The sequence below is a fragment of the Phasianus colchicus genome, chromosome 9, assembly GCF_987193195.1.
Source record: "Phasianus colchicus chromosome 9, bPhaCol1.hap1.1, whole genome shotgun sequence".
Taxonomy (NCBI): Eukaryota; Metazoa; Chordata; class Aves; order Galliformes; family Phasianidae; genus Phasianus; species Phasianus colchicus.
Genome location: NC_143444.1, coordinates 21261475 through 21273522, shown reverse-complemented (window position 1 = coordinate 21273522; position 12048 = coordinate 21261475). Strand labels below are relative to the sequence as shown.

The following is a 12048-nucleotide window of genomic DNA, read 5'->3' as shown; positions in this document are numbered from 1 at the left end:
ATTCTTTCTAATGATGCATATAAGTGGATTAGTGAAACCTTAAAAAAAAAAAAAAAAAATTGCATTTTTCCCTACTTCTTAAACTGATGATAGTATTAGTAGTTTATAATGTATTATTTGCTGAGTTACTTTCATGAATTTGAAATGTATTCCAAAAATGAAGCACTAGAAATACGGAGTACAGTCTGCAATGTACTGGTAAATTCTGGGATGATGAATCATAGGCATGATAGTGAAAATTAAAGCAAATCTTAAATTTTACATTACAAATGTTTGTTCCTTAAATCAGTGGTGTATTTTTCTTTGAGAACTGTTGGTCAGAGCAGTAGGAACCACTGTGCATGTTCTAACCATGAACCTGGTGACATCTTTGGGAGGTGACCACTACAGGGCACTTCAGGTTAAGCAGCTTTCTTGCATGGACTGCTGCACTTACCATCACAATACAGAAAACGTTCATTTTCTCACCTCTGATATTTTGCATTGCTTGGCATGAGTTCTGATTAGCTTTTGCTTGCACGGTGTGCGAGCAGTAAAACTATCAGCAATATTTCAGTTGTTGATGTCCTGTGGCAGTGAATTCCACAGACTGCATTTGCTTGAAGTGTTGTTTTTCTTTTCCTACTTCTGGCTTTCCTGTTATTTCTCACTTCAAACATTAATTTGGGGAGACAAAGGTGTGTGATCTCTTCTCTGATTCCTGTTAACAACAGTTGTCGTTTTATGGGAACAGAGCTCTGGCAGAGGGCATGGAAGAAGATGAACCTATTAATGAGGACACAAGGGCAGCAGAACATTGAGAGCTGTGAGCAGCTTGATTGCCACATCAGTGTTTAATGCACATGTTTACAGATTTGTCAGTATCAAGCAAGTTGGTGTGCAGATACTGTCCTCTTCTGTGTGGCAAGTGAAGTCTGAATGGATAAGGTTTCTCCCTCCATCCTCCTGAGGGACTCTAGACTTCCAAGATGTTATGCTTACCACTATTTCTACAGCAGTGAGGTATTAATTAACCTGTAAAGGAAATATCTGCATTCTAGATATATTGGGTAATATTAATACATAGAAATCAGTTGTTTCTTATTGGGTGTTCTTAGCGATGTAACTAATGTTTTCTTATATAGCCTGAGATAATTTATTATTGCATGTGGTTTATTACAAAATAGGTAATATCTTTATTTAAAAAGTCTAAGCTATGCAATAGCACAGTGTCAGCAGAAGGAGCACTATAAACATCCAGCTACCCTCTCATGCTTGTGTCACGCACTCATATTGTGAAGTGATAACAAAATAAAGGGGCTGACTGCAGATGTAGTCACTTTGGTGTTTGTAAGATGAATTTCTGATCCCAGCAGGAGAATTTTGTTAACTCCACTGGAGACTTAAGTCCTCAGTTCAAAGCAGTGCTTTCCTTTTTTTTTCCCCTCTGAGTGTAATATAAAGAAAAGTTTAACAAACATGGCTTGTTGCTCATCTTTGTCTATGAGTGCATTGAGTTCAACTTTTTCTGTTACCTATAATGTAATCACTCTATAAAAGTGATTGTTTGGGTCAGAATACCAAACCTTATTGTTTATTGCCTCCTTTCTATATATAAGTACACACTTAGTCAAGTAGTTCTCTTGGAAAAAATAATTTGAAGGTTTAGTATGTAAATCCTTTCCTATTGTTGTTTGCTTTCTTTTAATCATTTCTTTTTTTGACCAATATTTGTGATCAAAATTGTAAGTGATCAGAAAAATGAATTTAAAATTAGTTTATTTTAACCAGCATGTCTCATCTGCTGTCTCTGGCATTAGAAATAACAGAACTATCAGAGATGCTGAACAGGCTTTCAGATTTATAAAAACAGTGGAGCAATATTAGTCACTAAACAGAAGAAAATATCATTGTTTCTGACTTCCTTTGTTCAATGGCATGAACACTTGGGAGTTTATACTTTGCACAAAGTCCTTGGTCTAACATTCTTGTCAATATATACAGAGGTTCATAAGCATGCTCTCAAGTTAAAGGTGTATGGCTAAGCCTAGATTTCCTTTGGACATATTTATTCAGTTATACATTTGCCTATGTTCTACTTTCTCTGTGAAAACTGAAGGGCTGGGTTTGGACCATGTTCAGGCACCCTGGGGAACACCAATGAGTGTGCATTAAGCACAGCCCTCTCTCTCCATCTGCAGGCTAGGTGGTGAACTTTCAAAAGACTCTGATATTGGGAATTAAAACATTCTCTTGGCAGTGAAGGTCATAATTCCTAATTCCTCCATAGTTCTTCATTTCCAGGTGTAAACTCAAACTGCAGCTCTCAGCATTGCCACAGATGCCACTTCAAGTGCTAGGAAGTGCTCTGTGGACCACAGTGAGCCACAGGTTATTGGCTTTTAGGATTTTTATTCTGCCTGTGTGTGGATTATCTGCGACTGAAGGGAGATGATGCTGTACACCTTTAACACAAAGTATATACATAGTGCCATATACAGGTTTATTTGATAGCATCAGTATCAAAATTTTGGCTTGTTTACAAGTAATTCAAGTTTTGGTAGCACGGAATTAGAAATACGAAAACAGTCTGATACAAAGCCCTGACTAGTGTAATCTGTGCTAGGCATACCTGACCAAAAAAGGGCACTAACCTTGGTAACAGACTATTTTCACATCAGGCTGAATGGCAAAGATTTATTCTAGCAAAGCTGTCAGTATGGGGAAAGGTAAAGGGTACAAGCAGGACATGAAAGTAATTCAAAGAAGAAACCCAACAGATGGTTTGAGTTGGGTCAACTCAAATACCAGTTTATGACATTCATGCGAAGAGCAGAAAGAAATGTAGCTTGGAAAATATACAGATAAAGCGTGTTCTTACAGGAATGCAATTTGCTAGGATTTCAGAACTCATAAGGCTTTTTCAGACAATAAAAACATCAGCAAACATTCTGTTCTATGATCAATCTTTATAAAAACTCTTATTTAAAATATTTATTCAAAATTTAAATCTATTGCAACAGGTTAGTAGTGAAGACATGGATGTAGCTTTGCTTGTACAGGAGTGATGGATCCAATGAGTTTTAATTATCAATTTTCTTTTTAGGTATTGTGTTTGTTGTTTTTGTTGTTACTGTATTGTTCATTGTTGTTGTGACGCTGAGCTATTATGACAAGGATTCCGATCTGGTAGTGCTCTGACCTACCTGCTGCTGTTCCTAAGCACCACAGTTAAAACTATGGCAATATTACTGTAACTGCTAGAAAGTGTGGCATTGGACAAGGGAAGGTGTCTGTAGATAGCTTTTTTTCTTTCCTCAGAATACTAGGAAGTCACTTTTTACTTCTTCTTTGTTAAGAACAGTGCCCATGGTTACCTTGCTATTGCCAGTCATGGCTGTGTTAATAAAGACATGGGCAGATGAACTGTAATATCTTACTATTCCTTGTCAAATCACCTTTGCTCTAAAATCCTCATGACACTGGGGTATTCATTTCTGGGTAGGGGATTCCTGTTTTTTTTTTTCCTTCTTCCACAGCTAAATTAAACATTACTTGAAATGGGGGAATGGTGTCCCTATCAAATGGATGCCTGCTGTAACCATGGCATGTTCTTGAATGGATTCTTGCTCCAAGAGCAGGTTGTGCCATGGATACCAAGGATACAATCCCAATTTAGAAATTCATAAGAAGCAATAGTAATAAAAATGTTACCTATTGTTACTTCTTACCACTTCCTCAGTCAGAGAGGTAATTTGTACCAAGCCTCTTCAGTAGAAAAGAGGACGGTGTGCCTGAACTGTGCAGAGGAGGGCCAACACAGAGATGCATATCCAGGGGCATCAAGCTGATGTAGCACTAAAGTACAGTTGCTTCAGCACATTGTAGATAAGGTCTGCAAGAGGATTGGCATCACTGTTCAATGTAGTGATTATGGTGCTTGACCAAGAGCAATGTATTCTTGGTTACAGTCTCTGTCCTTGATTATTTCTGGCTTGTATTTGTTTTTTAATCCAGATGTCATCTAATATTAGATGTTTGAAGCCTCAGGGTGCAGAAACCTTGTCACAGGTCTCTTCTACTCAGATACAGAGTATTAATAGTCTCTGCCTGGCCCCATTCCTCTGTGTTTTCCTGCAGGAGGTGGGAGCCATGGTTTGAGCCCTTTTCAGCAGGGAAAAGCTTGGAATCCAGGTCTACTACTTCCTAAGCAAATACTCTACTTGGGTATTATGCAGAATGCTATGGCTGTGAATCAAAACTTGGCTTGCATTAAGGTTGCTCAAAGCACACCAAATAAATCAGGATCTTTAGGAGGGACAGCTAGTTTGTAAATCCCAAACAGCCTTTGTTGACAGAGAAGTGCTTAGATTGTCAGCTCAGCTCGGATTTTTCTGAAATCTAGTCCAAAATCCCTTTGTGTCTTCAGTTTTCATTACTCTCTGGGCTGTGAGGCAGAGCATTCATGTCTGGCATTCAGAATGAGGTGTTATTCAGCTTGTTTGCCTGTCCTGTGCACCTACAGTGCCTGGGCTGCAGAGCCAACTTCTACAAAAGGTTTTGTGCCCTTAAGGGAGAGAGAGTGGAAGCAGGACCAGTGCTCTAGCAGTTTGAGGGCATGGGCCTGGCAGCATGCGGGTTGTAGCGAGTCAGGATTCAGCACAGAAGTCTGCTGTTTTGACAGAGAGCATGACCAGATCCCTACTACACTTGTGTGCTCAAAATCACGCTAGGTAAGAAAAAGAGGAAAAAAGCTTGTAGATAAAATTTAAAAAGTTAATTTTTAAAAGTTTTGTGAGCACAAATGCATGGTTTGAATTCAGCTCTGAAAGAAAATAGCTTTATAGTGAATGCTTAACCAATTAAAGTCCAAACCTTGCTAGCTTCCCAAGCAGGGGTGCTTCTTATTTGAAAACCAAGCATACCCAAAGAACTTAACTATAGAGACTGGGGACAATATCTAAGCAGCCAGGTACTTTTGTGCAATTATGGATGTCCTGCAAAATGATGATTATTGTGAATAGCATAAGTAAGACATTTCTGTAAGGAGTGCCTTGGTTCCTGTTTCAGAAATGTGTGATTAGAAAGCTTGACATTACTGTCCCAGCCAATGATTACCCCAATCTACTCTGAAAGTTATTACATTGACATCTCCTCAGCAGCACTTATTCTCCAGTTGAGCTACACAATGTCTTACATATGCTGTATCTATTCATGTGTTCACAGTATAAGGCTTGCCAGGCCTTATTTGCATTTGTGGTTTATAAAACCCTGAATGCGATTTCTGGAATGCATGATGTTGCTATATGTCATCTCCTGATATGCTCTGAAAACCGACCTCCTAATGACTTTTAGTCTATTCCTAAGGCTGCTTACATTATTGTAATGTTGTTCAGTTACCTCTAACAGCACCAGCAGACCACTATAGAGATTTCAATTCCCTTGTGAGATGGCAAAGAAACTCTTTTTCTCAGCTGCATTAGTTGTCTCACTACGGATAACTCAGCCCAGATTTGCATAGGTGTTGAATGTCACAGCTGCGTGTCCCAGTGGCTGCAGAAGAGACTGGGGAGTGCTCAGTGCTTTCTGAAAAATGAGACTATTCGGATTTCAAATTTACCACTGCAAATTAGAGGAGTGGAAAGTATAAGGCAATGAAGGATGGGATTTATTTGCATTCTTCCGAATCCTGTATACTGGCATGAGTACTAAATATATTTTGAGATCTCTTGAGCGTTTGAGAGCATGTAATATTTTTTTCTTAACAAGAAAGGAGGAAAATGATGGATGAAATCAGATTGTAGAAATTTTATTTAAACTCGCTGTCATTCATTTGCATTTTATTTCTTGGTCCAAATGGTGCAGGGAAATCGTGCTTTTTCAGCTCTGCGAGTTCTTTGAGAACCCCCTAAAGAGCTGATAAAATAAGCATGACAACTCAAGATAAATAATTGCTTCTGGCTAATTGTTTCCAAACTGCAGTTGCAGTCATATAGTCAAAATTCGTCTTGGCCAGTTCATGGAACAGCTGTTTCATATAGTAATGCTGTGATTCATTTTGTATTCCTGTCCATTATGTGCTCTTGTTGAATTTGGAGCAATTATTTGTAGAAAAAGGTTATTGTTTTGGGGTTTTTTTGAGAAAGGCATTGGAAGCTGCCATTTTTCAACAGTGTATTTTTGTGCTGCCTTATTCCCCCCAGTAACAAAAGCAGCCAAAGAAGTGTGTCAGAAAGACAGGTTATCCTCAAAAACACATGCGAAGTGTCAGTCTCATTTCAACAATGTTCTGTGTCATTTATAATTTTTCCTGTCACGTTAACTGTTAATGGCCCTATTTAGTAAAGATGTATGATAGGGGGAAAAGAAGTACAAACTAGAAGAAACAGTACATTCTAAACAACTGGATTGATTAAAAAAAAAAAAAAAAAAAAAAGGACTGTTCCCTCTGTAGCTACAAAAATAAAAGTACCACATACATAGAGATTCTGGCCAAATCCAGCTCTCCACTGGTAGGAATGAAGAACTGAAGCTGCAGTGTATCTCACTTCCCCTCTGTAAAATGGGATATTAATTCTTTCTTCCTTCAGAGAGTTATTTAGGTTCTGTATAGTCCTTTAGCACTCCTAATGAAGGATATCCTGTGCAATTTAACTCCCTCTTTGTGCAGATACTCCTGATCACACCAAGAATGTTTCTGTGCAGAATCAGGTTCAGTGATTTGCATTAGGAACTGATGAATATGAAGCTGAGATTGTCCCCAGGAATCTGGAAGAGAAACTGAGATTGCTTCAATGAAAAGTGAGCCAGAGAGAAGAGGAAAACTTAGGAAGTAATTTCACAGCAAAGCATTAGTATGCTGGTGAGTAGAAAAATAAAGTATTCTTCCTCCATGAATTGTGCTCACTCCTGGGGAGGATAGAGATACTTGCTGCTCTTGCCATTTACCCTCTGGCCAGCTGTCTGAAGAAGAGTCATGCACCCATAGCAGTGTTAGAAATTTTTTCTCTGCTCTCTTGAGTTGTTATAATGGTTAGAACAGAGAGGAATTGCAAAGGAGTGCATTATTCTCACCGTTTAATTTTGCAGGATGCCCGTTAGTGCTTCTACCATGCAGTACAGGAGCAGCAACCTGATTGGTGTATACATCTGACAGATGCCAAAATAAGGCTACAACTACTAAGAAACACACTGACTTGAATGTAATGAGTTACAAAAAAAAAAAAAAAAAAAAAAAAAAGAAAGAAAAGAAAAGCCAAGGCAATAACACTAAGAACATTTTGGAAAAATGAAGTAGCAATGCTTATTTATTTAGCAGCTACAGCACAGAAGGAGAACACCAAAAATCAAATAAAATACACCTAAAGTATGGGAGTCTAATGCTAGCAAGCACCAGTTCAGTGTTATCTCCTATGGATACAGTTGGGCACAGCAGCAGGACTGTTATTTTCTCCCTGCATGATACGAGTCACTTCCATTGGAGACAATATGCAATCCTAAGAGCTAAGCACTAGGTGTTTCATATTTGCCGAATCTCTTGCTTTGAGTCATTGATTTCTTCGCCTCGAATCTCATCTCTGGCCCAGTTAGTGAGCCATTAAGTGAGGAGTCTACTGTGTTGATGAAATAATAATTCTGTTTACAGAGCCCCTTCTCACCAAGACACTGTAGGTGCAGCACAGTATCTGCTTAATTTACACTCTTTTAATAATTAAAGCCTTTCTACCTAATGCCTTTGTGCAAAACAGAATTCTTGTGCTATCTTCAATCAGAAGCAATTGCAGGGAGGCAGTCTGGGGAATTGATCCTAGAAAGTTGCCCATTTGTTTAGCAACAGAATGTCCTTTCCTCTAAAGGAAGGAAATGTTCTCTTCTTTTGAGGAAAGTGCTCTGGCCACATGCATGAGCACAGCAGCTGAGAAGTAGGGGTACTCCATTTCTGCCATACTTGTGTCCCATTTCAACATGCTCTGAAAACGTTAATATGATAATTCAAAGACTTTTTTTTCCCTTTCTTAAAATTTAAGATGCACTGAAATCATACATATCCTTTTAAACCTACCGGTTTCTGAGAGGAGAAGGGAGACGATAACAAGGAACAGTGTGTGCCAGCTAAGTGGCTGATGTGCCATCCCATCTTTTCAAGATGGCAAGCTGCTGGCTTTACTGTGAACAGTTCTTTGGTACTCCTTGTCTGAGAACACACAAGGGCCTTTACAAAATCCTATCCAGTTATTTACTTTCATGGGTGACCTAAGCCCGTTTACTATATGCTCAGCAATCCCAACTCAGGGGTGAAAAGAGATTAGTTATGAGGCAAAAATATCCTTTAACCATAACGGCTTGGTTCTCCAATTATTTTATTAATGAGAGTTCACAATGTTTTTGTAAATAGCTATATTAGGGCTCTGCATGCACTTTGTGTAGGTGTAAATAAGAGATGAAGTCTGTGAGGGGTCAGATGTCACAATCCTAAACTGCTGTAATTACTGATTTTTGTCTGCATACTAGCTCTCAGGCTAATACAGAGTAATTAATTAACTACATGGGCTGGATACAACACTGAAGTGACCATCTGCAGCAGCAGAATAACTAGCTATGAAATGTGGTGACTCTCGTAACTACCCAGTGTGATTTCTCTTACCTGCAGGTAGGGATGAGGGCAAGTGATCCTTGGTCAGAACCTTCACCCCTCTTGCACCTGTATGGCACTGCTGGTGGCATGAAGGTATGGGAGCAACTGAAATGTATGATGTCCTCAAACAATGCTTCTGAAAATATTTTCCTAAGATTTTTACTTTGCTTCTGTCACAAAAAGCAAGACTGGAAAACAGTTTGAGAGCTCCTTAAGATAAATCCTTTTGTGCCTTTCCTGCGGATGCAGGTAATTGCAGAGAGATTTGGGATCAGTCTAAATCAGATCCTGCCCATTAAAAAATACATCTCAGGGTTGGATTTGACATGCAGTGTTGACATCCTTTTTTCTATAGTGAGGCAGATGATATGCTTAGCAGACAGCTACTTTGACAACTTCCCTTCTGAGGAGCTGAAGGAAAATGCTGAAAATTTCCTGTAGCTTTTGATATTTTATGTGCTTCCTGGCCTAATCTTTATAAAATCCTGGCACTGGAGGGGGTCACATTTACTGCTACCACAAGCAGATGCAACTCCGGAGATATCAGTAGAGTTGCATCTTGTAGTTTTGAAGCTGGACCTCCCTTTGATGAAATATGTTGCCTTCTTTATGTGTAGGGAGAAGAGAGTTGCCCTCTTTTGAGCTTTGATACCAGTTCTGTAGTCTTAAATAAGGCAGCAGGATCTTTCCAAAACTGTAATTTCTTTCCATTAGGAGAATCACCTGTGCAAACTTGTCAAGAAATTATGCATATAAAAAACTAACACATTACTTCCTCCTAGTAGTTTGAATGACATATTGAGTTATTCTCTATGCATTTTGTATCCTTTTTGCTTTCTTCCTTTCCCTTTATTGCACTAAAACTTGCCTCCTGTATAGCTAAGTGTCCATGTTATGTGATAACATCTAGCTCCAGAAACAGATTCTGAAACCACTGTAAATAGCTATTGAACCAGACTTGAACTGCCAGTGTGCTCACTCAGAATGAGTTGAAATCTGGCAAGAGATTTATAGAAGTGCATTTCCATTGTACCACTTCTTTAATCAAAAATTCCTAACAATTTTCTGGTAAACTGATTACTAGGAATATATCTTTCAAAATCGTTATGTATCTGGTTTGTTTTCACCTGTATTGGTTTGAATCTTATCACAGCATGTACCAGAACTTACCTGAATATCTGAGGAAAATGCTGAATTTTATTTATAAAATTTTTAGGGTCACATGTAATGAAGTGACAATGTGTTTTAGCATAACTACAACTGTGAATACTTTCAGTATGGCTGATGTAAGGTCTATGATACAGTTACTGTATCTTCTCCAAAGGTACTGGTAGATGAAAAAGCTTCTTCTCATACTTTAAGTCATAATTAAAACTGATTATATCTTAATGTACAGAAACTTATTTTGTAATGGCTTGGTCAAGTTTGCCCTCTAGTGGTACAAAATTTGCAAACTGTGGACTCCCAGAAGGCAGTGCAAGAAGGGCACTCTGTGGGGAACATAGCTAATGGATTTCATTTCACTCTTGTCTGATTCATGATTCAGTCTATTTATCAGCATCTACTGTGAGCGTGTAACTGTTCAGACAGGACACTTTCTCACCTAGAGGTCGGGTGAAGTCTGAGCAAGCCTGCTTTCCTTGCTGCACTGCAGGGAAGCAGAGAGGAGTCCAGCAATTCTCTAGTCTATGAGATAAACCCAACAGCTGTTGGTAGGAGTAGTGAAGGCTGCAGTTAGGTTCCCTGGGGTTTTGGTGTATGAATACATTCAGCTGGTTGAAGCACGCTCGATTATGAAGCTCTTTCATTACAACCCTGCATTACAACAAGAGAAAAAAAGTCCTACAAATAATATACTCAGGAATTAAGACAGAGTAGAACATAAAGTTGGACTAAAACTGAGAGGTCTTTTCACATGAAAAAAATCTTTTGGGAACAGAAGGAGGTAATTAAACCCAGTAGCTGTGAAATAGCCATGTGATAAACCAGAAAACAGCCTCTCAGTCTCTCACCCGGAGAAATACTGCCATTCTCAAATGTGAGGCATGGTATGGCAGACTATGCTATGTATTATGTTTCTCATATGATTTTGTAAATGATTTACCCACGTTTGCTTAGTTTTTATTTATTTAAATTTTTTTCTTGAAATATGCCAATGTAGAGAAAAATGATGAAGCTCAATGATTTTGGTGGTGTTAATGCAAATATTGAGGAAAAGAGTGAAATTCAAGAATGGGGTTATGTGGAAATTATCAAGTGTCTTCCTGAGGGGGCTGGCTGCGGATGATTGCACTTCATCTGTATTCAAAACAACCAATGACTTGTGGCAGTTAGTTTCAAACTGCCTTAGGATGAAGTGCTTGTTGAATTGTGGGAGTGTAATGACAGCCTTATTGGATGAAAGATTTCCAGAGCTAAAATATGAGTTTTGGCACTTTAGTTATACACAACTACAATTGCAGCTAGTAGTACTTGATACAGAGCTGCAGTTAAAACAGAACTGGTGACTGGAACAATGCTGCAGGGGTGGATAAAATCACAAAAGAAATTTATATTGCCAATATATGTGGCAGTTCAGGCATACTGTCCTGGGTAGCTGATCTTAAAATGAACCAGTTCCATTATAAAGTATTAGAAGAACAAATAAGCAGACAAACATGTGAATATGGGGCTTAGGTATAGCATTTGTGTTAGGTTTTAGGCAAGGTGATTCTCTGAATGATGTCCAAAACAATGCCAACAGTAAAGCAGGGTTTTGAGGGAAGCAAAAATATCCATTTATCAACCACTCTTCACTGGAGTGCTGAAAACATGCAGCATGTCTGTCTGGGTGAATGAAAGTGGTACTCAAGCATTTGCACCACAAATTACTTAGCCTTAGAATTGGTGTTAGAAGCTTAAAAGAGCAGAGAAATTCTTCTCAATTACATTTGTTCAAGAACTGTGTAGATGTGGTACTGAGGGACATGGTTACTGGGCAATATTGGTAGAAGCTGAATAGGTGGACTAGATGATTTAAAGGCCTTTTCCGACCTTAATGGTTCTATGATCTGTATGTTATCATCTTACAAATCAATACTTCAGACCAGGATTTTTTCTGTAGGTATTTTTTGTGTAAGTATACAGATTTGGTAGGACTGTGTGTCCCACAGAGCGCTGAGTTTTGCCACTGCTGGTACCTAAACCTAGCTAGTCTGTGCTTACCCATAACTAGAGAACTAACAGGGATGCAGAATTATGTAAAAAAATAGCTAGCCTCAGATCTCTTCATAAAAATAAATGAAGTAGAATCGTAGAATCATAGGAGCTCCACAACACTGTACAGAAAAAGCTCCACGGTCCCCTGCACAAGTGAAAAGACTGAAACAGAGAGTGACTTGTGATCTCTGCACAAGGGAACTCTCCCAGGGGCTTGGGGTTGTCACTCTGCCTCT

General features: G+C 38.7%; 1 long non-coding RNA gene across 2 annotated transcripts in view; it reads left to right on the top strand.

The window, feature by feature from the left end:
- The window catches only part of LOC116236060 (uncharacterized), a 48123-nt gene that overhangs the window by 23497 nt on the left and 12578 nt on the right, over nucleotides 1-12048 (top strand). For both annotated transcript variants that reach the window (XR_016469285.1, XR_004168480.2), the window contains exons 2-3: nucleotides 6650-6841; nucleotides 8630-8707. This is a non-coding gene — a long non-coding RNA (uncharacterized LOC116236060). The remainder of the gene's footprint in view (nucleotides 1-6649; nucleotides 6842-8629; nucleotides 8708-12048) is intronic.